This window comes from Ursus arctos, unplaced genomic scaffold (assembly GCF_023065955.2).
Source record: "Ursus arctos isolate Adak ecotype North America unplaced genomic scaffold, UrsArc2.0 scaffold_13, whole genome shotgun sequence".
Classification (NCBI taxonomy): Eukaryota; Metazoa; Chordata; class Mammalia; order Carnivora; family Ursidae; genus Ursus; species Ursus arctos.
Window position 1 is genome coordinate 53114926 of NW_026622797.1, and position 27169 is coordinate 53142094.

Sequence of the window (27169 nt, forward strand, 5' to 3'; positions counted from 1 at the left end):
AAGGAACTTAATATTCATGTAGGCCAATTAGTAATGATTTTACAATATTCAAATATTGACAATAAAAAAATCCTTTCCTCCTGTATATTTATTTCTCTTTCAATAAGAATATTTCCAAGGAAAATTCAGCAATATTTAAGAAGAAATGGATAAAGATAGTTCTTTAACTTAAAAAAAAAATCTCAACAAAAAGATATCAAATAGGAAGAAAGTTACGCATCCTAGACTTTATGGACATTAAAAAAGGGGAGATGAGATGAAAACACAAATAAGTTATGAGATACTGAATATTATAATTAAATTAAGACAGAACTAAGTTGTATATACTCATATATTAATTTTCCATGCCAGAGAAGGAGTCTTCTTTTTTCCAAGATGAATTTATAACCTATATGTCAATGAAATCTAAGATTTTGCTGATAGATGGAATGCCATATATAACGTTGAGGAATACGCTAAAAGCAAGAGCAGTAAATGGCAATCTTGTGACTTACTGTATGTGTCACTGAGAAGAGTGATTATTTCTCACAAGCAGAGGTGAAGTCAGGAACTATTATCGTCCATACTTAAGTGGTTCTGCTCTTTCCTTCCACATCCACCAGCTTGATTAAATAATGATTTGGCTCACATGAGACTTGAGTTTGGTGGTTCCCAGTTCATTCCCAGTCAGGTTTGTAAATGTCTCTGGTCTTCAGCTTTAGGGAAGGGCAGAGATAAGCAAAGGCTCCACTAAGACAGCACCAGACAAGTTTACCCCGGAGGAAATAGGAATCTCAAGGAGAGGCAGCCAAGACACCAGGTAGAGATGGGGACTAGAGTCAGAAGGCTTGAGTAACAACTCCGAGTCTGCTTTAACAGTCCCTTTCAGAGCCCCCGGCAAATCCTAACCTGGTGGTGGGAGGAGGGTGGTGCTTTAGAAGCCTCCCGGTGAGAAAGAATGCTTTGAAATCCTAATTCTGAAGAAATGCTTTCCTCTCCGAGGCAAAACCCAGGGTTTGATGGAAGATCCCAGGAGTTTCACAAGATAAGGGAGATAATTCTCTGGTGGTGTTTCATCAGGTCTCCAATGAAAGCCAGGTAGAAGGTATTAAGAGTCAGATTTCTGTTCTAGCATTTCAATAAAGAAACACTGACAGGGGTTGGGGGGGGAGGGGGGGTCGTTTCCAACACCTGTGATTGGCAACTGGCATTTTAATTGTACTGCTAGTGGGCCAGAGCTAGGAAGGAAGATAATCTTTTGACCAGGAGGAGAAGGAAGTCTTAGAATGGCCTAACATTAAAGAACTTCAGAAAGGTGTGTGGTATTGTGATCTGTAAGACCTATATATTTGGTTATTCAGGTGACCAAAATATATTTCTCGTATATATTTGATTTTCATCCACAGATTCTGGCTCAGCTTCCTTTTGCAAATTTCTGAGCAGTAGGAGCAATGGGAGCATCTTTTATTATGACATAGGGTCTCAGTTCCTGAAAATGCTTCAGAGCCATAAAGGTGAAATGGGTATCTTGTTGTTCCTAACAACCCTCGTTCTACCACGGGTGGGTTTATGTTAATGAGGTGACTTTTGGAAAGCACCTAAGAATGGGGTTTGATTGCAGGAGAACCAACCGTGATTAGAGGGTTGGAACTTGCAGTCCTATCTCCCTTGACTGCCAGAGAGGGGAGAAGGACTGGAGGTTGAACCAATTCACCAACGGACAGTATTTGATCAATAGCGGCTGTGTAATTAAGACTCTATAAAAACCCGAAAGAGGGGCTGGAGTTAAGATGGCGGAGGAGTAGGAGACACCGTTTTCAGCCGGTCCTCCGAGTCGAGCTGGATAGGTACCAGACCAGCCTAAACAACCACGGAACCAGCCTGAGACGCAGGAAGACGCATCTGGATCTCTACAAATGAACATCTCCAGCGCTGAGTATTGAGGTACGAAGCAGGGAGCCACGAAACCGTGCACAGATATCGGAAGATAAACGGAAGGGGGAGGGAGCCACCGCGTTTGGGCGCCGGGAAGCGGTAGCCACTTGCACGGGGGAGCGGGCGGGCTCGTGGTCGGCACCCACGAAACAGCAGACTGAGACCGTGAGCCGGGTGCGCGCGCCACCAGGCATCTCGCGGAACTCCAGAATCCCGGTGCGCTCACTGGATCCAGACTGAGACCGGGAGACCCGGGAGCGCGCGGGGCGGCTGGCGGCTGGCGGCATTAGAAACACAAAGGACAGAGACGCGCCGGCCATGGAAGTGAGGGAAGGGACGCCGGGTGTGGGGCGCACATCCGGGACGCTGCAGGGTTGAGCAGCACCAACAGAAACAGAGTTAAAGTGGCCAGAACATTAGTAGAGAACGGGCCGCAATCCCTCTGTTCTGTGACAGAGGCTGAAATTTGGCCGCTGCGGCTCTGACTCTCAGAAGAGGCACAGCAAACCGCCAGGGAAAGCCGCCAGAGAACAAAAGCCTGGAAATACCGGCTCAGAGAGTGCCCATCCCCATCCCCCCTCGCAGGGGACGCCGAGACTCTACCCAAACAGGGTTGCCTGAGTATCGGCGCGGCAGGCCCCTCCCCCAGAACACAGAAGGCAGGCTGAAAAATCAAGAAGCCCACAACCCGGGGCGCCTAGGTGGCGCAGTCATTGAGCGCCTGTCTCCGGCTTAGGGCGTGATCCCGGCGTTCCGGAAAGGAGACCCTCATCGGGCTCCTCCGCTGGGAGCCTGCTTCTTCCTCTCCCACTCCCCTGCTTCTGTTCCCTCTCTCGCTGGTTGGCTGCCACATAAATAAATAAATAAAATCTTTAAAGAAGAAGCCCACATCCCTAAGATCCCTATAAAACAAGGGGCAAGGCCTGGGACCCAGTCAATAATTTGGGCTCTGGAAACCCCGCAACCTCTCTTCATCAGAATGACAAGAAGGAGAAGCTCCCCCCAGCAAAGAAAAGACAGTGAGTCTGTGGCCTCTGCCACAGAAATAATGGATATGGATGTAACCAAATTATCAAATGGAATTCAGAGTAACGATGGTCAAAATGATAAGTAGAATTGAAAAAACTATTAACGAAAAGGTTACTGAGAATATAGAATCCCTAAGGACAGAAATGAGAGCGAATCTGACAGAAATTAAAAATTCTATGAGCCAAATGCAGGCAAAACTAGAGGCTCTGACGGCCAGGGTCACAGAAGCAGAGGAACGGGTTAGTGAATTGGAGGATGGGTTAATAGAGGAAAAAATGAAAATAGAAGATGGTCTTAAAAAAATCCACGCCCACGAATGTAGGTTACGGGAGATTACTGACTCAATGAAACGATCCAATGTTAGAATCATCGGCATCCCCGAGGGGGTGGAGAAAAACAGAGGTCTAGAAGAGATATTTGAACAAATTGTAGCTGAAAACTTCCCTAATCTAGCAAGGGAAACAAACATTCGTGTCCAAGAGGCAGAGAGGACCCCTCCCAAGCTCAACCACGACAAACCTACGCCACGTCACGTCATAGTGCAATTCGCAAATATTAGATGCAAGGATACAGTATTGAAAGCGGCCAGGGCAAAGAAATTTCTCACGTACCAAGGCAAAAGCATCAGAATTACGTCAGACCTGTCTACACAGACCTGGAATGAGAGAAAGGGTTGGGGGAGCATATTTAAAGCTCTTTCAGAGAAAAACATGCAGCCAAGGATCCTTTATCCAGCAAGGCTGTCATTCAGAATTGATGGAGAAATAAAGACATTTCAGAATCGCCAGTCACTAACCAATTTTGTAACCACGAAACCAGCCCTACAGGAGATATTACGGGGGGTTCTATAAAAGTAAAAAGGCCCCAAGAGTGATACAGAACAGAAAGTCACAGCCAATACAAACAAAGACTTTACTGGCAACATGGCAACATTAAAATCATATCTCTCAGTAATCAGTCTTAATGTAAATGGTTTGAACCATCCCATAAATCGCCACAGGGTTGCAGATTGGATAAAAAGAAATGATCCATCCATTTGCTGTCTACAAGAGACTCATTTCAAACCCAAAGATGCATTCAGACTGAGAGTAAGGGGATGGAGTACCATCTTTCATGCAAATGGACCTCAAAAGAAAGCTGGGGTAGCAATTCTCATATCAGATAAATTGGATTTTAAACTACAGACTATAGTTAGAGACGCAGAAGGGCACTATATTATTCTTAAGGGAAGTATTCAACAAGTGGATATGACAATTATAAATATATATGCCCCCAACAGGGGAGCAGCAAGATACACAAGCCAACTCTTAACCAGAATAAAGAGACATATAAATAAAAATACATTAATAGTAGGGGACCTCAACACTCCACTATCAGAAATAGAACACCCTGGCAAAAACTAAGCAAAGAATCAAAGGCTTTGAATGCCATACTCGACGAGTTGGACCTCATAGATATATATAGAACACTACACCCCAGAACCAAAGAATACTCATTCTATTCTAATGCCCATGGAACATTCTCAAGAATAGACCATGTTCTGGGACACAAAACAGGTCTCAACCGATACCAAAAGATTAATGCATATTCTCAGACCACAACGCTCTGAAATTGGAACTCAACCACAAGGAAAAATTTGGAAGAAACTCAAACACTTGGAGACTAAGAACCATCCTGCTCAGGAATGACTCGATAAACCAGGAAATCAAAAATCAAATTAAACAATTTATGGAGACCAATGAGAATGAAAATACAACAGTCCAAAACCTATGGGATACTGCAAAGGCAGTCCTAAGGGGGAAATACATAGCCATCCAAGCCTCACTCAAAAGAATAGAAAAATCTAAAATGCAGTTTTTATATTCTCACCTCAAGAAGCTGGAACAGCAACAGAGGGACAGGCCTAATCCACGCACGAGGAAGCAGTTGACCAAAATTAGAGCTGAAATCAATCAAGCAGAAGCCAGAAGTACAGTAGAGCAGATCAACAGGACTAGAAGCTGGTTCTTTGAGAGAATCAATAAAATTGACAGACCACTGGCAAGACTTATCCAAAAGAAAAGAGAAAGGACCCAGATTATTAAAATTATGAATGAAAAAGGAGAGGTCACGACGAGCACCATTGAAATTGGAAGGATTATTAGAAATTTTTATCAACAGCTATATGCCAATAAACTAAGCAATCTGGAAGAGATGGAATCCTTCCTGGAAACCTATAAACTACCAAGATTGAAACCGGAAGAAATTGATTTCTTAAACAGGCCAATTAATTATGAAGAAATTGAGTCAGTGATAAACAACCTTCCAAATAACAAAACTCCAGGCCCGGACGGTTTTCCTGGGGAATTCTACCAAACATTCAAAGAAGAAATAATACCTATTCTCCTAAAGCTATTTCAAAAAATAGAAACAGAAGGAAAGCTACCAAACTCATTCTATGAGGCCAATATTACCTTGATCCCCAAACCAGGCAAAGACCCCATCAAAAAGGAGAATTACAGACCGATTTCCCTAATGAATATGGACGCCAAAATCCTCAACAAGATACTTGCTAATAGAATCCAACAGTACATTAAAAGGATTATCCATCACGATCAAGTGGGATTCATACCTGGGATGCAAGCGTGGTTCAATATTCGCAAATCAATCAGAGTGATACATCATATCAACAAGAAAAGACTCAGGAACCATATGATCCTCTCAATCGATGCCGAAAAAGCATTTGACAAAATACAGCATCCTTTCCTGATTAAAACCCTTCAGAGTGTAGGAATAGAAGGTACATTTCTCAATCTCATAAAAGCCATCTATGAAAAGCCTACTGCAAATATTATTCTCAATGGGGAAAAGCTGGAAGCCTTTCCCTTAAGATCAGGAACTCGACAAGGATGCCCACTCTCGCCACTATTATTCAACATAGTACTAGAAGTCCTTGCAACAGCAATCAGACGACAAAAAGGGATCAAAGGTATTCAAATTGGCAAAGAAGAAGTCAAAATGTCTCTCTTTGCAGATGACATGATACTCTATATGGAAAACCCAAAAGAATCCACTCCCAAACTATTAGAAGTTATAGAGCAATTCAGTAACGTGGCGGGATACAAAATCAATGCTCAGAAATCAGTTGCATTTCTGTACACGAATAACGAGACCGAAGAAAGAGAAATTAGGGAATCCATCCCATTTACAATAGCACCAAAAACCGTACGTTACCTTGGAATTAACTTAACCAGAGACGTAAAGGACCTATATTCTAGAAACTATAAATCACTCTTGAAAGACATTGAGGAAGACATAAAAAGATGGAAAGATATTCCATGCTCATGGATCGGAAGAATTAACATAGTTAAAATGTCCATGCTACCCAGAGCAATCTACACTTTCAATGCTATCCCGATCAAAATACCGAGGACATTTTTCAAAGAACTGGAACAAACAGTCCTTAAATTTGTATGGAAACAGAAAAGGCCCCGAATCTCCAAGGAACTGTTGAAAAGGAAAAACAAAGCTGGGGGCATCACAATGCCGGATTTCGAGCTGTACTACAAAGCTGTGATCACAAAGACAGCATGGTACTGGCACAAAAACAGACACATAGACCAATGGAACAGAATAGAGAGCCCAGAAATGGACCCTCGGCTCTTTGGGCAACTAATATTTGATAAAGCAGGAAAAAACATCCGGTGGGAAAAAGACAGTCTCTTCAATAAATGGTGCTGGGAAAATTGGACAGCTACATGCAAAAGAATGAAACTTGACCACTATCTCACACCATACACAAAAATAAACTCCAAATGGATGAAAGACCTCGATGTGAGACAGGAATCCATCAAAATTCTAGAGGAGAACATAGGCAACAACCTCTACGACATCGGCCAAAGCAACCTTTTTCATGACACATCCCCAAAGGCAAGAGAAACAAAAGATAAAATGAACTTATGGGACTTCATCAAGATTAAAAGTTTCTGCACAGCCAAGGAAACAGTCAGAAAAACTAAGAGGCAGCCCACGGAATGGGAGAAGATATTTGCAAATGACACTACAGATAAAGGACTGGTATCCAAGATCTACAAAGAACTTCTCAAACTCAATACACGAGAAACAAATAAACAAATCCAAAAAATGGGCAGAAGATATGAACAGACACTTTTCCAATGAAGACATACAAATGGCTAACAGACACATGAAAAAATGTTCAAAATCATTAGCCATCAAGGAAATTCAAATCAAAACCACACTGAGATACCACCTTATGCCAGTTAGAATGGCAAAAATAGACAAGGCAAGAAACAGCAATTGTTGGAGAGGATGTGGAGAAAGGGGATCCCTCCTACATTGTTGGTGGGAATGCAAGTTGGTACAGCCACTCTGGAAAACAGTGTGGAGGTCCCTTAAAAAGTTAAAAATTGAACTACCCTATGATCCAGCCATTGCACTACTGGGTATTTACCCCAAAGATACAGACGTAGTGAAGAGAAGGGCCATATGCACCCCAATGTTCATAGCAGCAATGTCCACAATAGCTAAATCGTGGAAGGAGCCGAGATGCCCTTCAACAGATGACTGGATTAAGAAGTTGTGGTCCATATATACGATGGAATATTACTCAGCTATCAGAAAGAACGAGTTCTCAACATTTGCTACAACATGGACAGCACTGGAGGAGATAATGCTAAGTGAAATAAGTCAAGCAGAGAAAGACAACTATCATATGATTTCTCTCATCTATGGAACATAAGAACTAGGATGATCGGTAGGGGAAGAAAGGGATAAAGAAAGGGGGGGTAATCAGAAGGGGGAATGAAACATGAGAGACTATGGACTATGAGAAACAAACTGAGGACTTCAGAGGGGAGGGGGGTGGGGGAGTGGGATAGACCGGTGATGGGTAGTAAGGAGGGCACATATTGCATGGTGCACTGGGTGTTATACACAACTAATGAATCATCGAGCCTTGCATCGGAAACCGGGGATGTACTGTATGGTGACTAACATAATATAATAAAAAATCAATAAAAAAAAAAAAAAACCCGAAAGAGGGAGGGGTTCAGAGAGTTTCTGGGTTAAAGAACACAAGAATATATGAAGAGAGTGACGTGCCTGAAGAGGGCATGGAAGCTCTGAGCCCTTTCCTCATACTTTTCCCCCGTGCATCTCCTCCATCAAGCTGTTCCTAAGTTACATCCTTCTATTAAAAAGCCTTGTAATCTAGTAAGTAAAATGTTTTCCTGAGTTCTGTGAGTTGCTCCCGCAAATTAATTGAACTCAGCGGGGGGGTTGTGGGAACCTCTGAGGTATAGCGGATCGGTGAGACATACAGGTGACCATCTGTACTTGTGATTAGCATCTGAGGAGAGTGGGGCAGGCTTGTGGGACTGAGCCCTTGTGGAATCTGACGCTATCTTCAGGTAGGTAATGTCAGAATTGAGTTGATTTGTAAGACACCCATCTGGTGCCAGAGAATTGCTTGGTGTTGTGTTGGGAGCCCCCCCACCCCCCCCAAACACACGTTGGAATTGGTGATCAGAACCCAATTAAAGTGATTGTCTGAATGTCTTTTTAAATTCTTTTAAATTTACCACCATAAGGCACAGTTACTGAACTGAGTAACTGAGTTCAGAGTTACTCTGAAAACACCGAGTTCAGAGCTAAGCATTAGGGTTCACTATGTTTAATGTCAGTATCTGTTCAGAACTGTAATCTAAATTCCTCTTCTAAGTCAATCTCAGGAGAAAACAGAGAAGGGGAAGGTATATGTAGGATATCAGCATTTTCTTCTCTGAGAATGGCTCTGTGTGAAGCAGTAAGGTAGTTTTTATTTTTAACATATTGTCTCATGTGATCATTATAGAGTGCCAAGTGTTTGGGAATATGCCCCATTTCCAGATGAAGAAACTGAAACTCAGAGAATTTAGATCACATGCTCAAGTTTCCATAGCCTAGTAAATTCAAGAGATGGAATATGTAGCCAGATCTCTAATTTCCATAATCATGCTCTTTCCTCCACAACTGCTACCTCTCATAGAGCAAGAGAAGAATCTTATGTCATCACATGACAAAATAATTTTGGGTTTTGGGGTCATTTCTCACTTTAGTTTTTATTAATATCTTTTTTATAAAGATTTTATTTATTTATTTATTTGAGAGAGAGAGAGAGAGAGCATGAGCAATGGGGAGGGGCAGAGGGAGTGGGGAGCCTGACATAGGGCTCTATCCCAGGACCCTGGGATCATGACCTGAGCCGAGGGCAGACACTTAACTGACTGGGCCACCTAGGCACCCCATTAATATCTTGATTAATAAAAAAGTTTTCCCCTATCATTAAGATGCTACAAGATAATGAGTTGCTTTGTTTTTAACCCATGCCAATTCCTGATAAACTATAAATGTTTAGAAGATAAATTCTAAAGTTAACCTTAGAATTGATTTCTTAGAAAATACTTGCTCAAAAAGATTTACAGTATCTCACCTGCTTTTTTCTATTCCTTTCATTTGGTAGACTAGCCCCTCAAATCCACTTAGGAAAGAACTCTTGGTATTGTAGCTTTCCCTTCCTAATAAAGCATTCTGATACATGGGAAGGTAGCTGCCTGAAGTATTTGAGTGTTACAAAATATACCAAAAGATGTGTACCATATTTATTAAGAACATTCCTAAATGAGTTGTCTTCTATGTGTGAATACAATTTTTTTTTTGTTTTTTTCTATCTAAATTCCTTAACATACCTTACTAAGGTTAATCTTAGTTTATGTATTTGTTTCCTATTATGGAAAAAAGTCTGTTTTTTATTTTACAGTGGCCTGTTGCTGATATAGATGCTATGGATAGCTTGTCTTTGTCTTTTATACAAATATTACTGGATGATATACTCTTTTGATAAATATTAAGTTAATTTCCTATTATGGTGATTGTGTAAATATATTAATATGGTTTGCAAATAATGATAATTGTCTTGAGGGGGAAAAAAGCAATCCCTAACATCCAGGAACTGGTCTGGTACTATTAGTCGGGCCTTGGTGTTCTTCCATTAAATATATACAATTTCACAGAACATTAGCATCAGACAAGGCCACACTGTGACCATGATGAATCCAGATGAAAACAAGACCACTCTGTAATCATGTCTGAGCACAGACAAAACATGAACAATGTCCAAGCCACAAAATACCAAATAGATCCCTATTTTGACTAATATGTGTGATTGTTAATTTTTACCAGTTACGGCTTTAGCCTTAGTCCAGTCTCACATACCTCTAGAAAAGATTTATTAAGATAGTCACTTATAGAGTTATCTTCACTTCATGACCACGTCCTGTCCAGAGGTGAGTCCTACTTCCTTAAACCCACCCCAAAGTCACTTGATATAAGCCAAATTATTTAAGTCCTTTCCAATATTTTGTTAGTGAGACACCCCACAATTCACCATTCATTTCATTCTCCAGCTAGCCTTCCCTCTCCCTGCAAGGACTGATAAGCCCAAACTGTTTAACAACAGGTGTGTTCTTGGTGGTCTTTATCTGGAGGACATTGACAATTTTTTCATAGCAACTTTTTTTATTTCGTTTTCATATCTTATTACATTGGCCAGATTCTAAAATAACAAAGAATAATAATAGCGACAGCGAACATTCCTGTTCGAAGGGACTAACCATGGTATTAATACTTGCTTTCCTTTTAAAGTGGGTTCTTTTACCATATTAAGTAAGAATGCTTCTATACTTTGAAAAAATGTTTATTTTGAAATTGACACAAATTTTAAATATTTTTTTGTCTATTAACACTTCTTTTTTAAATATTGTAATGGGACATTATTTTGATAGATTTTCCTTCCATGAATTTCTAGGATAAATCCTTTTTGGTTGTGGTTAGTTGATTTTTAATGAATTTCAGCTTTAATAAATTATGTAATTTATTAATTTCATTCATTTAACAGATGTTCTTTGACTACCTACTATATACGAAGTTCTATCTTAAGTCCTAGACATGTTGCAATTTAAGAATTCATAGGGAGGGATGGCTCTAAAGAGGCATCCTTTTAAACGAACTGTTCTGTATCATGACTGCTGTGGTGGTTACACATATCTCCATGTGATAAAATTGCAAGGAACAACACACAGACACACACACACACATAGATTAGCACATGCAAAATTTATGAACTCTGAATCAGGTTCACAGATTCTGTTGATGTCAATTTCCTGGTTGTGATCTTGTACCATGGTTATTCAAGTTGTTGCCGTTGGAGGAAATCAAGAACTCTGTACTGTGTCTTACAACTGCATGTGACTCTACTATTATCTTAAAATCAAAAGTTTTTTTAAATTATATAGTCCCTGACATCACATAGAATACAATCTAATAATTAACATAGATCATTAAAAAAAGAACTATATGTTAACTACTATAATATAGAGGAAAAGTAATGGGTGCCATAAGTGCATACAATATTGGAGCCTGTACTTAAGGGTCAAGAAAGGTCTCCCTATGGGGCGCCTGGGTGGCTCAATCCTTAAGCATCTGCCTTCAGCTCAGGGTGTGATGCCAGAGTCCTGGGATCGAGCCTCGCATCGGGCTCCCTGCTCCACTGGGAGCCTGCTTCTTCCTCTCCCACTCCCCCTGCTTGTGTTCCCTCTCTCTCTGACTGTCTCTCTCTCTGTGTCAAATAAATAAATAAAATCTTGAAAGAGAGAAAGAAAGAAAGAAAGAAAGAAAGAAAGAAAGATCACCCTAAAGATGTAACATTTATTTTTCTTAAAGATTTTATTTATTTGAGACATAAAGAGAGAGAGAGAGCACACGAGCGGAGGGGAGGGGCAGAGGGAGAAGCAAACTCCCCCCTGAGCAGGAAGCCTGATATAGGGCCTGATCCCAGGACCCCGAGATCATGACCTGAGCTGAAGGCAGATGCTTAACTGGATGAGCCACTCAGGCACCCCAAAATGTAATATTTAAAATGAAGTCTAAGAATGAGTAGGAATTGGCCAAACAAAAAAGAGGAGAAAGATAGAAGATTATCATCTTTCAGGGAGTGGAGTCTCAGCAGAGAATCACGAGGAAGGTTGACAGAAGATAATGCTGTGGTAGAGTTTGGGAACAGGTCATATTGGACCTGGGGATTATGGTAACTTTTTAAGAGAATAATGAGGAGCCACTAAAAAGCTTTAAACAAAGCAGTAATAATTTCAGGTTTATATTTTTAAACTATTACTTTGACTTTCAGGTACAGAACAGCTTGATTGGAAAGGATACCTGAAAACATGCGGAAAGAAGGAAGCTCTCCTGGAGTCCAGGTTAGTGATGGGGTGCTTGGAATTGGTTGGGAGTGGTGAAGATGGGAATCAGTGAATGGATTCAAGAGTTACTGGATAGGTTTGGAAATGATTTGAATGTGAGTTGTTGATGGTTTAGATTATATCCAGATTTTGGCATGGACAATGGAATGCATGGAGAAGCCATATTCTCAGGTGTGGAGGATTAAAGGAAGTACAGATCTGAATGGGTAGGGGATGGTTTGGTTCCATTTTAAATCTAAGATAAAATGCCAGCAGGTGCCTGGATGGCTCGGTTGGTTAATCATCTGTCTTCGGCTCAGGTCATGATCCCTGGGACCTGGGATTGAGCCCTGTGTCAGGCTCCCTGCTCAGCAGGGAGTCTGCTTCTCCCTCTCCCTCTGCCCCTACCCCCCCACCATGTTGCTCTCTGTCTCTCTCTCAAATAAATAAATAAAATCTTTTTTAAAAAAATAAGATTCCAGAAAGACTTCCAAGTGGAGATTTCAAGTAGGCAAGTCGGTATCTCCAACTGGAGCACAGAAATAGAGATGTGGGCCAGAGGTAAAGTTTCAAGTCGTTGGCATATAGATGATACTTAAAGTCAGGGGGGTAGTTACAGTCATTGAGGGAGAATGGGAAGAGAAAGAAAAGTGGCCCAGAGAAAATTCTTGATGAACACGAACACTTAAAGGCCAGGGAAACTTAGAAGTAGCAGTCAAGAGGGATTCGAAATCTAAGAATGATTTTAGGGAAGCAGAAGGAAAAGAGTATTTCAAGAAAGAAATAGCAAATCTGTTAAATGCTCTGCGGAGAAGTAAAGTCAGATGAGGCATAGAAGTGACCATTGGATTTAGCAATATGAAGATCTCTTGTAACTGGGGTGAGGAAGGGGAGAAGGAATACAAATGGAGGTAGGCTTGCTAATTTGGAGGAAGATGAGAGAGCTGTAGCTGGGTGCTATCGACTTCCTCTACAAAAGAATAGATAATGGGAAAGGAGATTTAAGAAGAATGAGGAAGGTGTAAAATAATTGTTGCAAGAGAGAAGGACTAGAGTAAATAGTGAGTAGACCAGAAAAACATTTCAACCACTGAGGTAGATTTTTTAAAGTTTAAATAAATGGAAATTATCCAAATTTTCTCTTGGATGAGAAGACTCAATATTGCAAAGATGTTAATCCTCTTCACATCTATCATTCTATTCGATGTGGTAATCCTAATTCTTACTAAAATTACTATGATAGCGCATACTTACAGAGGGCTTACTATGTGTCAGGCACTGGGTTAAATGCTCATAAAACCCTAATCAAAGTCACAAGTTCAGGGGAATTTGCAAAATGACTGCAAAGTTTGTCTGAAAAATAAACATGCAAGAATAGCAAAGAAAATGCTGGGAAGGAAAATAGCAAGTGTGGGTTACCCAGCTGTAATTGTGGTTTGCAACAATAGAAAGCTCAATGGAAAGAACTCAGAAATAATCACAAGTTTATGGCAGGGTGACTTCAATAATGCTGGGTTTTCCAGACAGTACGGAAAAAAAACAGGTTTAGAATGAAAAAACTGGGGATGCCTAGATAGCCACTTGGAAAATAATAAAGCTAGATCCCTGCACGATTCTTTATCCCCAAATTCATAGGTCAAAAATCTGAATGTAAAAACTTAAATTATAAAAAATTAAACAAAATTATAAATATTTTTATAATATTGTGTTGAAAAGACCTTTGGAAATACAGAATAATATTATACACATACACACACATACACACACACCACAGTATGAAAAGACAATTGTTAAAGCAGGGAAAATATTGTCAATTTTTAGGATGAAAGATTGAGCTCTCATAGATCGATTAAAAATATGAGGAACCCAATTTTAATATGAAGGGCAAGGAAAATAGCTCACAGCAAAAGAAATGATTAATAAACGTGTGAAATGATGCTCATTCTGTCAAAAATTTTAAAACACAAAAATTAAAACAAAGTGGTATTTTTTATCAGATTAGTCAATCCGAGTAACATATTATTTATGAGTACCTACTATGTGCCATGTGTTTTTAGTATTTTCTTGTCTGTATATTTTCTATAATATTCCCATGAGCATATTTTCCATAATAAGCAACCAACTTTTTAATAATATGATCAGGAGTTTGGATGGACACAGATGCCCCTAAAGAGCTTGATAACGCTTGGAAGGTGGAGTTTTTTGCTTGTCAAACTCAGCAGTCTTGTTGATATGCTCGATTTGATTGTGCATTCTATGAAAAAGAATGTGTTCATCTTTAAAAGTGATTTTTATATGCTCACAAAGCTAATTATTTCCCCCCGTTTGATTATATTTTATTGAATTGACAATATTTCTGAGAGTGCAAAGTTAACATTGGAACATTAAATGACAAACCGAATCACAGTCATAGCCCACCGATCCTTCTCTTTTATCAGCCAGAGGGGAGAAGAGCAGTTAGCGGGGCTAGTCTTTCTTCATCTCTTCATTCTTTCATTCAACAAACATTTACTGAATGTCTACTGTGTGCCAGGCACAGAGCTAGGCACTGCAGATACTATAATGCACAAGAGAAAGAGGATCTCTACCCATAGACTGTACCATCTACCTGGGGCTAAAGGGAAGGAAACCTACAATGGAACACTGCTGTAAGAACTTGAATTTGTATTAAGTAACTGAAATCTCCCCCTTGCCATCATTCTTTCAATCCAGAAATAATCTCGGGCTGCCCAGGGTAACACATTACTTCTGTGACTATACTAGATACTCATTTGTGGGTGATTGAAACACCTTAAAGTATCTTTTCAAGTAATATGTCAAACCTAAATGCAGCTAGGTCATAGACTTCCTCCAGATTAATAAGGCTAAACTTTTTGGCAACATAGGAGAGATTTTTCAGGTCTAAATGAATCATTAGGAATGAGTAAATCACAGACATAACAAATGCTCTATAATTAAGAAGATAAAGATGTATGTTAAGAAGTATCATAAATCTCAGAATAACCCAAAATGTTGTCCATTTGTCTTTGTCAACAAATACTGGAAAGAACCCAAAGAAAAAGTCAAACATGTAACTTCAAATAGTCTATGCTTTCAAAAAACCATTAAGTTAATATATACTTCCTTAGGGGGGAAAAAACCTTCATATACTAAAAAATTAAGATAGTTTCACAAGTTACTTTATATGGTTCATAAATTATATTAGATTGAACCATATGAAATTGCCAAAATTTGATTTTTTTTTTACCTAGAAAATTTGCAATTTCATGTGGCTCACTCTAATAAAATGACATCATTTCTATTCCTAAGAAGAAATCTTTGCATCGTGAGTAATTTATAGCGCTCCCCTATAGCCACACTGCACTAAGCCCTATCTGACATCAATCCAAGGCTTTCCTTGGGGCCCATGGATTCCCCCAAGAAAGTATGAAACTGGAATTAAGGAGGATCTTTGAACTTAGATGAAAAAAAATATGTATTTATTTTCGCTAACCTTTAACTGGAGCTTTGCATTTCTTTCAAATATAGACATGAGCAGTAAACTTTGATAGCATTACCAGTACCCTTGTTTTTGTCATCAGTGGAAATCAGCTGTTTTCATAGTACATTACAGTTGTCCCAGCTATCTCAAAATAACTTTGATAGTTATCATAAACTTGAAATTTCCTGTTGATATTAAATCTACCTTTAGGACTTATTATTTAATGCATTTAATACTAATCACAAATTTGTTTTTTAAAATATATGGATAACTGAATTTTGATTAGTTTTCTTTATAATAAAGTGTTATATATCTTCTATGTTTTTAAAAATATATTATTCTGAGAAAAGTTTCCAAGGGCTTCCCCACACTGTCAGAATTGGTCCATGGCACAGAAAGGTAAGAACCCCTAGTACCCTTTGATCCTTGTAGCCACCCTGCTTAGTGGGTAGTATTATCACCCCCGATGTGCAGAAAGGGGAGGTGGGGTCACTTGCTGAAGGTACACAGCTAACAGCACAACCAGGTTTCACAATGAGTCTAGCTTCAAAGCCCATGCTCTTACCCAGGACCTACACAGCCTTTGGAAATTTTCAGTGACCAACAGAGATCATAGTAGTCAACATACTGGTGATCATCCAATAATATTTGTGTGAACCTGAAAATGCTTCCCATGTGCAAAGACACTTAAGTGTTGTCCATGGCAATCATAAGCTTTCAAAATGAACAAGAAGACCTTCAATAGTAAGGAGAGTGGGCCCTGGGCACCAGCCAGGGCTCTGAGGCGGGGAAAGCCTCAGAGACCCAGAGGGAGCTGTCAGAGAGGAAAAAGAGCCCCAGATGGGCATCCTGGCACACACAGGTGTCACACGGTTGTAGCCAGTAAAATTACTTCTTAGTCATCATTTGTTTCTGTTTTTATTTCTCTTCTTCCCTTCTGTCTCCATGAGGTTTCTAATTGAGGTATCTATCCCATTCCTCCATGTACTAGCCAATTTTCAGCTTGAAATAGAGAATTATTTCACATTTCAACTTGCAATATGCCAGGTTATTACAGAAGAAATTCAGGCTACTGTCTTTATCCATCTACTTGAGCTTTCATTGCTTTTTTTTTTTATTGAGGTGTAACTGTCCTAGAACATTAGTTTCAGGTGTACAGGGTAATGATTCAATACTTGTAAATATGATAAAATGGTCACCACAGTAAATCTAGTTAACATCTGTCACCATAGTTACAGAATTTTCTCGTGATGAGAACTTTGAAGATCTACTCTTCTAGCAACTTTCAAATATACAATATGGTATTAACTATAGTTACCATGATGCACATTGCATCTCTGTGACTTATACATACATATACATTTATTTATTGAAGTATAATTAACATACAACAGTATATTAGTTTCAGATGTACAATATAATGATTCAACAATTCTATACATTTCTCAGTGCTCATCATGGTAAGTGTCCTCTTGGTCCCTTTGCCTATTTCACCTGTCCCCCTACCTATCTTACCTCTGGCAATCACCAATTTGTTCTCTGTATTTAAAAGTCTGGTGTTTTTTTGTTGTTTTTGTTCATCTCTCTTTTTTTTCCTTTGCTTTGTTTCTTAAATTCCACATGTGAGTGAAATTTTGTGGTATTTGTCTTTCTTTGATTGACTTATTTTAATTAGCATTATACCCTCTAGGTCCACCCATGACTTACTTATTTTACAACTGGAAGTTGGTATCTTTTGACCCCCTTTACCTATTTTGTGCATCCCCTACCTCTCACCACTGGCAGCCACCAATCTGCTGTCTGTAGCCATGAGCTCAATTTTTTTTTAAGATTCCACATATGAGATCATTCAGTATTTGTCTTTTTCTGTCTGGCTTACTTCACTTACCATAATGCACTCAAGATTCATCCATGTTGCAAATGGCAAGATTTCCTTCATTTTTATGACTAAGTAATATTCCAGTGTGTGTGTGTGTGTGTGTGTGTGTATGTATGTGTGTGTGTGTGTGTGTGTGCGTGTGCACGCACATACATATATGCATTTTCTTTATCCGTGCATTTATTGATGGACGCTTAGGTTGTTTCCATATCATGGCTATTGTAAATAATGCTGCAATGAACATGTGGGTGCAGATATCTTCAAATTAGTGTTTTCATTTTCTTTGAATAAATACTCAGAGGTGGAATTGCTGGATCAGATGCTAATTCCATTTTTAATTTTTGGAGGAACCTTCATACTGTTCTCCACAGTGACTGCACCATTTTGCATTCCCACCAACAGTGATGAAGATTCCCTTTTCTCCACATCCTTACCAACACGTGTTATTTCTTCTCTTTTTGATAATAACAATCCTAACAGACCTGAGGTGATATTTTATAGTGATTTTGATTTGCATTTCTCTGATGATTATTGATGTTGAACATCTTTTCATGTGTCTGTCTTCTTTGGAGAAAAGTGTATTCAGGTCCTTTGCCCATTTTTTAATTTGATTTTTACATTGAGTTGTGTGAGCTCCTTACATGTTTTGGATATTTACCCCCATCAGCTATATCGTTTGCACATACATTCTCCCATTCTGTAGGGGTGTTTTGTTTTTGTTTTGTTTTTTTAGTTTCGTTGATGGTTTCCTGTGTTGTGGAAAAAGCTTTTTAGTTTGTTGTAGTCCCATTTGTTTATTTTTGCTTTTGTTGCCCTTGCCTGAAGAGAGAGATCCAAAAAATATTGCTCAGACCGATGTCCAAGAGCTACTGCCTATGTTTTCTTCTAGGATTTTTATGGTTTCCAGTCTTACATTTAAGTCTTCAATCCATTTTGAGTTTATATGTGATTTAAGAAAGTGGTCCAGTTTCATTCTTTCCATGTAGCTGCCCAGTTTTCCCAACACCATTTATTGAAGAGACTGTTTTTTTCCTTATTGAATGTTCTTGCCTCCTTTGTTGAACATTAATGGGCTGTATCAGCATGGGTTTATTTCTAGACTCTTGGTTCTGTTCCATTGATCTATGTGTCTGTTTTTGTGCCAGTACCATACTGTTTTGATGACAATAGTTTTGTAGTATAATTTGAAATCAGGGAGTGTGATACCTCCACCTTTATCCTTCTTTCTCAAGATTGCTTTGTGGCTCCACACAAACTTTAGGATTCTTGTTCTAGTTCTGTGAAAAGTGCCATTGGTATTTTGACAGGGATTGCATTGAATCTATAGATTGCTTTGAGTAGCATGTACATTTTAACAATATTAATTCTTCCAGTCTGTGAACACAGTATATTCTCTGCCCATTTTTAAATTAAATTGTTTGTTTTGACATGTGATGGAAACAAATGATAGCTTCAGAGTCAGGCAGATTCCCCGCCTAACTAGGAAAGCACTAGGGATTCACACATACCATTTCTTCAATTGTTAGAAATTCAACTATTATTTATTAAACCATGAGCCAGGTTTTGGAGATCCCCAAGTGCCCTTCATTTTTACCAGGATAAATTGATATTGACAAATATCACTTTCCCAAACTCTACTCTTTATTTCTGTAACAGTAGATATAGATATAATCTCATCTTCACTTTCCTTAAAGAATAGTAAGGATTTCCTGGGAACCTGGCAGCGTGTCCTCATGATGTCCCCTGGGAACATCATGGCGGCAGAATAGCCCGCTAGGCTAACGTGTTAGTGAGCTCCTACTGTAGCTCTTCCTTTTGTTGATTCACTGCTATCAGGCTCCCAACAGTGGTGTGGCTTATAGACCATGGCTCTGCATTCAGACGACCTGTGTTTGAATTCCCACCTCCACACTCCTACAGAGATGGCGTTGGATAAGTTAGTTAACCTGTCTGTACCTTAGTTTCCTCAAACTTTAAATGAGGTCAATAATATTACCCTCTTCATGGAGATGTGGGTATTAAAAGACACGCTTGCAAACTAGTTGGCCTATAGCTTCATGAACATTAGCCATCTTTATCACGACTAATGCTAATACCACTACTTTCTCTGTGTGTCTTCCTTCCCTCTTCACTCTACATGCCCTGAAAGAATACCTCTTCAGTGAGGAAAGGAAGGGTTCAGGGATTGACGTAGCAGGGAAATTTCTCCTGTCGATTATAGGTCTGTTGTAGTAGAGGAGGTAATGAAGATAACCTCCCAAGCTACTTGGAGAGACAGAAAAAAATGGTTAAGAAGGGCTGACTCTCTCAGCAGTGGAAAGATGTTCTTCCACAAAGAGTCCCCTTCTAAGGTGGTATGAAACTTTTGTTTCTAAGGCATCATAGGTTTTCACAATTATGCTAACATAAATAATTAACCCATTGTAAAGCTATGGATATGTGAGCTTTATCCTTCTGCTATTCTTGAGGCTTATATTCCAGGGTCAGTGTATAGTTGAAACCACATAATAATTATGACGTTCTGATAATTCAAACAGTGTGGGCTCCAGGTGGAGAGATGGGAAAATCAGCATGCATTGAGCACTTACTACGTATCAAGTGCTATGTGTAGCTTTTTTTTTTTAAATATATTATCTCACTGATATGACAGCTCTATGAAATAGGAATTGTGGCTCCATTTTAATAAATGAGAAAATGGAATTTAACAAAATTGAATAGTTTGTCAAAAAGAAAACACAGCCAGAAAGGAGCAGCTTTGGCATTTTTTTTAAAGATTTTATTTATTTATTCGACAGAGATAGAGACAGCCAGCGAGAGAGGGAACACAAGCAGGAGGAGTGGGAGAGGAAGAAGCAGGCTCATAGTGGAAGAGCCTGTTGTGGGGCTTGATCCCATAACGCCGGGATCACGCCCTGAGCCGAAGGCAGACGCTTAACCGCTGTGCCACCCAGGAGCCCCCAGCTTTGGCATTTGAATGCTGGTCAGTGCGACTGCAGGGCCCACGTTTTGTCACATACACCACCCTGGTTACCTGTTGTGTTCAATGTGCTGCTAAAGGTAGCTGTAGGATATCAGCTTCCCATGTGAAAACTGCCTCCCCTGCCCTTAGAGCACAAAGTAGCTGATATTCATTCTCTCTGAATTTCACAAACGTGCATGGGGTTAAAATCACTATTAAATTTGGGGCGCCTGGGTGGCACAGCGGTTAAGCGTCTGCCTTCGGCTCAGGGCGTGATCCCAGCGTCATGGGATCGAGCCCCACATCGGGCTCCTCCGCTATGAGCCTGCTACTTCCTCTCCCACTCCCCCTGCTTGTGTTCCCTCTCTCGCTGGTTGTCTATCTCTGTCGAATAAATAAATAAAATCTTTTAAAAAAATCATTATTAAATTTAACCTTATTAATAATACCATAATCTTTGCTCAAACTGTGGCCACATAACAAAATGCTATGTCAAAGGTTAAGCAAAAATTAGAAAGTGAGTGATTTAACTAAAAGGAACATGCTGACTCTTAGATTTCTCGGGATAAGAATAAAGTGGTTCCGGTAGACTCAGAACTTGTCATTTGTCAAAGTCCACAGGAGGGAAGGTGTTATCTTTTTCTGTGGAGCTCCAGGTTCACCAGACAAGGCTTACTGCCGAGAAAGAAAGTCAAGAGGTTATCTCCAACAAACATTAAGAGACTCTCAATAGTCAGGGAACGGTGCTTTGGATGAGAGTCTCAAAAGATCTTATCATCGTGCTAATGGTTTTAAAAGTGAACTTTTTCCTTCTATTTGGCATTCATGAATCACACCATAAATGAGTGCCCTGGACTGTAGTCAGCATGGGTATTAACCATTTCATAGCTCTGTGTCTGTGTTTATTCATGGATCATCTCTTCTCAGAAACGAATTTTCCATGTTATGTACTCCCTGCTGACTATAAAATAAAATTCAGCTGAGCTTTGAAAAGTTTCTTGAGCTCATCCAATAAAGCTAATCCCATAAACTCAAGCACAGATAAAATGCATGGCCTACGGTATTTATCTTCATCACTGATACATAGTGTTTTCTGATCTAAATTCTCTACGTGAAGATATTTTGTTCCTAGGAACGTAGGTTCTATAATGACATTTATTCATTTTTCATCCAATTAATAGCCTGTTGTTTTCTAGCAGTCCCAAAGAGGGTTTTCCCTTTGGGGTGGGAGGGTTGCAGATCAGTGAGGGCACCAACAGGCCAGCTCCTACAATGACCACCATGTTGGCAAATAGCCTTCAAAGAAAGCTTGAAGAGTGAATGAAGTTGCCACAGAACAGTTCAGCTGTGGAGTTGAAAACCCTGGTACTTTTCCCCTGGGAAGTGAGTATGAGTAGATCTAGTAAACCACTGCTTTAATAGGAACTGAATACCCAAAATACAAATCTTCCAAACACAGGTAACCAAAGAAAGGCCAACTCACTCACCTCTCTGGGGTCTGTTTGCCTTCTGTAAAAGTGACTGGAACAATCCATTTCTAAGAGGCCTCATCTCAAAGAGTGCTGGTGTCAGTTCTGCCAGGGATATGGGCTGACCTCAGACTAATCTAATCCCAGAGCAGTTTGGAGACTTCACAAGCAGATAAAATGGGAAAAGATCATTGTTAAGGATTTGAGAGAAGTTAGAATCCACATCTCTCTGGACCCTCCTTTGGAGGCCTGTTCATTCTTTTCCGTCCAACTGGGATTTGGAATGGCACAAGAATCATTTTATAAATTAGGAGCTGGGGAGAAGGCCAAGTTAAGAAATGAGTATTACAGAGCTGACCTTCCTGTCACTTATAAAAGGCAATATCATATATTATTTCACTCAAGTAATATTTACCAATGCCTTTTATCTATTAGACTCTGGGCACAGAAATAAGGCTTATCAAATCAGGGTTTAAAAGAAAGAGAACTTACACAATTTTGTCTCATAAAAGGCAAAGATAACACAATTTCTTTGTATATAATCATTCTATCTACTTTCCATTTTTTACATGATTTTTTGACATAGTGCAGATCAGAGAACACAAACAAAAAACACATCATTCCGCAAGGGAACTTTGAAGCAAGAAGAGATCATAGTCTCCAACTCAGTCATGTGGTGAGCAACATATTGACCAGCTGCTCAACCATTATTTCAAAGTCTTCACCCAGTTTTGAAATCCTAAAGGGCCACATCTGTCCTTGGCCCAAGCATACCATTCACATTAGTGTGAGTGGGATATATTCTGACATGCAAAGGGCAGTTTGTTGCCCCAATTCTGCAGGAAAAAAACATGATTCACATTGACATTATCTTAGATCCTGGCTTCTCATAAGCTAACTTATCTTATCTATCACGCACCTTGACAAATTTTCTGTTTCTACCAGTCTGACTACACAGTGCTTTGTCTAAGACTCTGAGACGATAAGGGCTTTTATTTGCATAAGCTTTTTTTTAAGCCTTATTTGATATCGAGTCAATCCAGATAGAATATGATCAGAAAATGGTTGAGCAGAGCCTGGGAATGTTTATGGAATAATGGAGTCAGACAAAGACAGCCCATTTTCAGAGAATAACTATCTGCCCTCAGACGTATCAGCGGGATCCACAGTTCACCTCCTCCTAGCCTGGGGGTGGTGAGTTTGCACCAGTTCCCTACATTTCCTATTCAAGGGTATCCCACCAACTGACTGAAGTCGATGCTGTGGGGAAAGGAGTAGTAAGTACATGGCGCAGGGGAAGAGTTCTTTTGAAAAGATTATCCTTACTCATAATAAGAAAGTGAGGGAAAGAAAAGAGAGAGCCATAGAGCCCAGAATATATGGTAACTCACTGTTTTAGGCAGTATAGCTTTCAATTTGAGTTAGTCTGTTTCCAGAAGATGGAAGGAAGGCACAGCAGAGAGGAAAAGGGGACAGACTCCCTGACATGGACCGCTCTGATGGCCGCTCCCAGGGAGGAAGGGCGGAGTGAGACCAAGACGTCAGAGGTCAGAGCCCGTCAAGTTTCCTAGCATGCTGCATGCACACAATGGCCTCCAGTTTGTAGAGAATGATGATAGCCATGCCCATTAACTGTCAGACCCTCTAGAGTTCATATGAGTTTTCACAACATTGTTTGGATGCCCAATATACAAGATAAGGTATAAATTAGGAGCTGTTTGTTTCCATCTTATGGATGAAATCCTGAGACAGAGAAAGAACTAGTAACTATCTCACAGTCACATGGCTAGGATATGGCAAAACCTTGTCTCACACTCAACTCCTTGAGTCCACACCCTGTGCTCTTTTCACAGGATCACAGTTGCTGCAGCAACCTATTTTATGGTCTATTCTAAGGCATGGCATTGGCGTGTAAAGGATTCAAGTGGAATTGTGAATCTATCATTTAAGACAAGGGGAGGAGGCTGACATTAGATGAGATTTCCAGGTCTCTAATGGCTTTGATGTGATACCCTCATTCTAGCCCCCTCAAAGACGAACTAGTGGAGACAAGCTCCTCACAGCCCCAATACCATGTATCTACCAAACAACAACACTGGAGGATTGGATACTGAGCTAGCGTGTGTCAAAATATGGAGGCAAGGGGTGTGTGTGTGTGTGTGTGTGTGTGTGTATGTATGTGAGAGAGAGACAGACAGACTGAGGAGAAATGGTAGGGGGCAGTATAACTTAGTTTCTTTCTGCTTCCTCATTTCTTCAATGTGTTCAAAGGACAGAGAGAGAAAGAGAGATTCAGGAATGGCTCATCCTTACATTCAAATTTGCCCTCATGACGAAGAAAACTGTTCTCTGTCTGCACATGTTTGGTTTTACTAAAGCCTTGTCTCCTCTTCTTCCACAACTGTTCTCGTAATCTGAACAGGGACAAAGTGGAGTGGTGAATCCTAACTGACCACATGCTGGCTTCCTTCTTATTCCAGCGTATTCATCTTTTCTGTGCTGGGGGCAGATGCCCAGAGAGATTGGCTGAGGCTGTGGCCAGCAGCATGCAGTCCGGGAAAGGGAATGATTGTGGCGCTCGGCACGCGTCAGCTGACTTGTAAAAGTTCCTGACAGCACACTTATTGCATGTTGTAAAACCCTCGGACATGTACTTGGGGAAAGCTCTTACGGCCACAACAACACTCTTTGTGCCCAAAGTTCCTTTCAGCCAAATCAGTGGCATCCGTGGTAACATGAATTTGCTTCTCAAGGAAACTTGAAGGAAATGCCAGTAAAATCCAATACACATTAAAGAATCACATTTCTTAAAACGTAGATAATGTTGATACCAGTAACGTTGTTCACTGGTATCAAAATTACTTCCCCTAAGGCTCCCTAGAAATGATTTTTCTGGTAACAGGGATTGGTTTGAATTTTCCTTGATTATGATACTTGGAGGAATGATCTGTATCTGTTCCCTCCAATTCCTTACTTTTCATTTGTGCTTCAAACCAGCACATTCTTATCTTTTACTTGTCCTTCCTACAACTCCACTGAATTGGCTTCTCCAAGATCACCGGGAACTTTCCCTGTCCTTAGTTCACCCCTCAGGCTTTCTTCTCCCCTTGGCATTACAAGCCCTACATTCTAAAACTCTTCTCCATTCTCAGCATGCTGTTTTGACTCCTCTTCATTCTCCAAGTTTGTAAGTCGATGCTGATTTACCTTCAGGTTCAAGCTCATGGACCCTTGAGAACCTGATGGAGTTATGGACCCTTTTCCCACATGCGTGCGCAGGCTGCAATACACACAAAAACTTGACAGCAATGAGATACCACCCACACCTAATGGATAACAGCAACAACACTACCAAGTACTAGCAGGAATGCAGAGGAATCGAATTCTCACTCACTGCAGATGGGAAAGCAAAATAGCATAGCCGATTTAGAAACAGTCTGGCAGTTTCTTATAAAGTTAAATATACACCTGTTGTACTACCCAGCACTCTCACTCCTAACTATTTCCCCAAGAGAAATGAACATTTATGTTTCCACAAAAATCTGTATGCAAATGTGTATAGTGGCTTTTGTTTCTTTCATAATCATCAAAAACTGGAACTGACCCCTGTGTAAGCCAACTGGTGAAGGGATAAACAGCTGTAGTGTAGCCATACACTAGAATACTGCTTATAATGAAAAATGCCTATCATGCTCATCATAGCTTGCATTAATCTCAAGTACGTGACACTTGGTAGAGGAAGCCAAACTCAAAGGGCTATATACTATATGAGTCTATCTATAGCTCATTCTGGAAAAACAAAAATACAGGATTAGAAAACTGAGGGGCTGTTGCCCAGGAGCATGGATGTGGCAAGAGATTAACCGCTAAAGGGAATGCAGGAATTTGTATAGGAATGGGAAAAGCTCTAGACGTTCATTCTGGTGGTGATGAGACAACTGGACGGATTTGTTAAAATTCATGGTATACGCCAAGTTTTGGGGGTGAACTTTACTACATAAATTTATACTTCAAAACACACACACTTTTTTTTTTCCCTCTGAATTTCAGGAGTATTGTGGTTCGGGGATGCCAGGGTATATTTTCTACCACAAAATTCCTCTTTTTTTCCCTTCTTTGCTCTCACTTGGTACTTTCTTTCTGGGCTCTCATCCCCTCTGTGGCTTCAAGCACAGTCTCCACACTGGTGACTCTAAATTTTATATCTCCTGAGCTCCGATTCAAAATATTTGCTGGAAATTCAAAATTACCTTGTGCTAAACCTACAGTTCTTCTGGAGATTTTCCTTCCAGAACGGTACCTTCTCCTGTGTTTCCTACGTACTTCCTTAAACCTCCCAGCTCGCAGGCCACTTTTATTGGACTCGTTTTTAACTTTTTTTTCCCTATGCTCATATCCCATCAGTCACTAAATCTTGTTAATTCTACTTTTTAATTATCTCTTAAACAACTCTATCTCTTCCCTTCTATTTCTTAAGCTACTTCCCAAATCCATGCTGTTATAATCTCTTCCTTATTCCTTTGTAATAACTCCCTTTACAACTGAACTCTTATCTCTTCAGTCCACACCTCAGTAGCATGGCACAAGTTTGGGTTACAGATTTCCTTGGCTCAAAACCCTGCAAAGTTTCTCATATCCTACAGGATAAAGTGTGATCTTAGCCTGATGTCTAAGGCTCTTAGTGATGGAGTCCAAACACCTTTTCAAGTCACATCTCTTACCATATCTTCCCCCACACAACTGCCTCCAGAAACATTATCAATATACTAGCAGAGCCCTGTGGTGACCACAGCACTTATATTCTCCTGGCTTGTGCAAAGTCTCGTCCTAGAATATTCTTCCTTCAAAATTGTTTGGCTAGTGATGAAATTTCTTTTTTTTTTTCTAAAGATTTTATTTATTTATTTGACAGAGATAGAGCCAGCCAGCGAGAGAGGGAACACAAGCAGGGGGAGGGGGGGAGGAAGAAGCAGGCTCATAGCGGAGGAGCCCGATGTGGGGCTCGATCCCATAATGCCGGGATCATGCCCTGAGCCGAAGGCAGATGCTTAACAACTGCGCCACCCAGGCACCCCTAGTGATGAAATTTCTATTCTTTGAGATATATTCCAAATATCATGATCTCTAGTACACCCATCCCCAACCTCTTAGAACTAATTACGCCCT

The 27169-nt window shown here is 40.1% G+C and overlaps 1 long non-coding RNA gene across 1 annotated transcript in view; it reads left to right on the forward strand.

Moving 5' to 3' along the window:
- The window catches only part of LOC130543555 (uncharacterized), a 193495-nt gene that overhangs the window by 73693 nt on the left and 92633 nt on the right, over positions 1-27169 (forward strand). The window contains exon 2 of the long non-coding RNA XR_008958994.1: positions 12164-12233. This is a non-coding gene — a long non-coding RNA (uncharacterized LOC130543555). The remainder of the gene's footprint in view (positions 1-12163; positions 12234-27169) is intronic.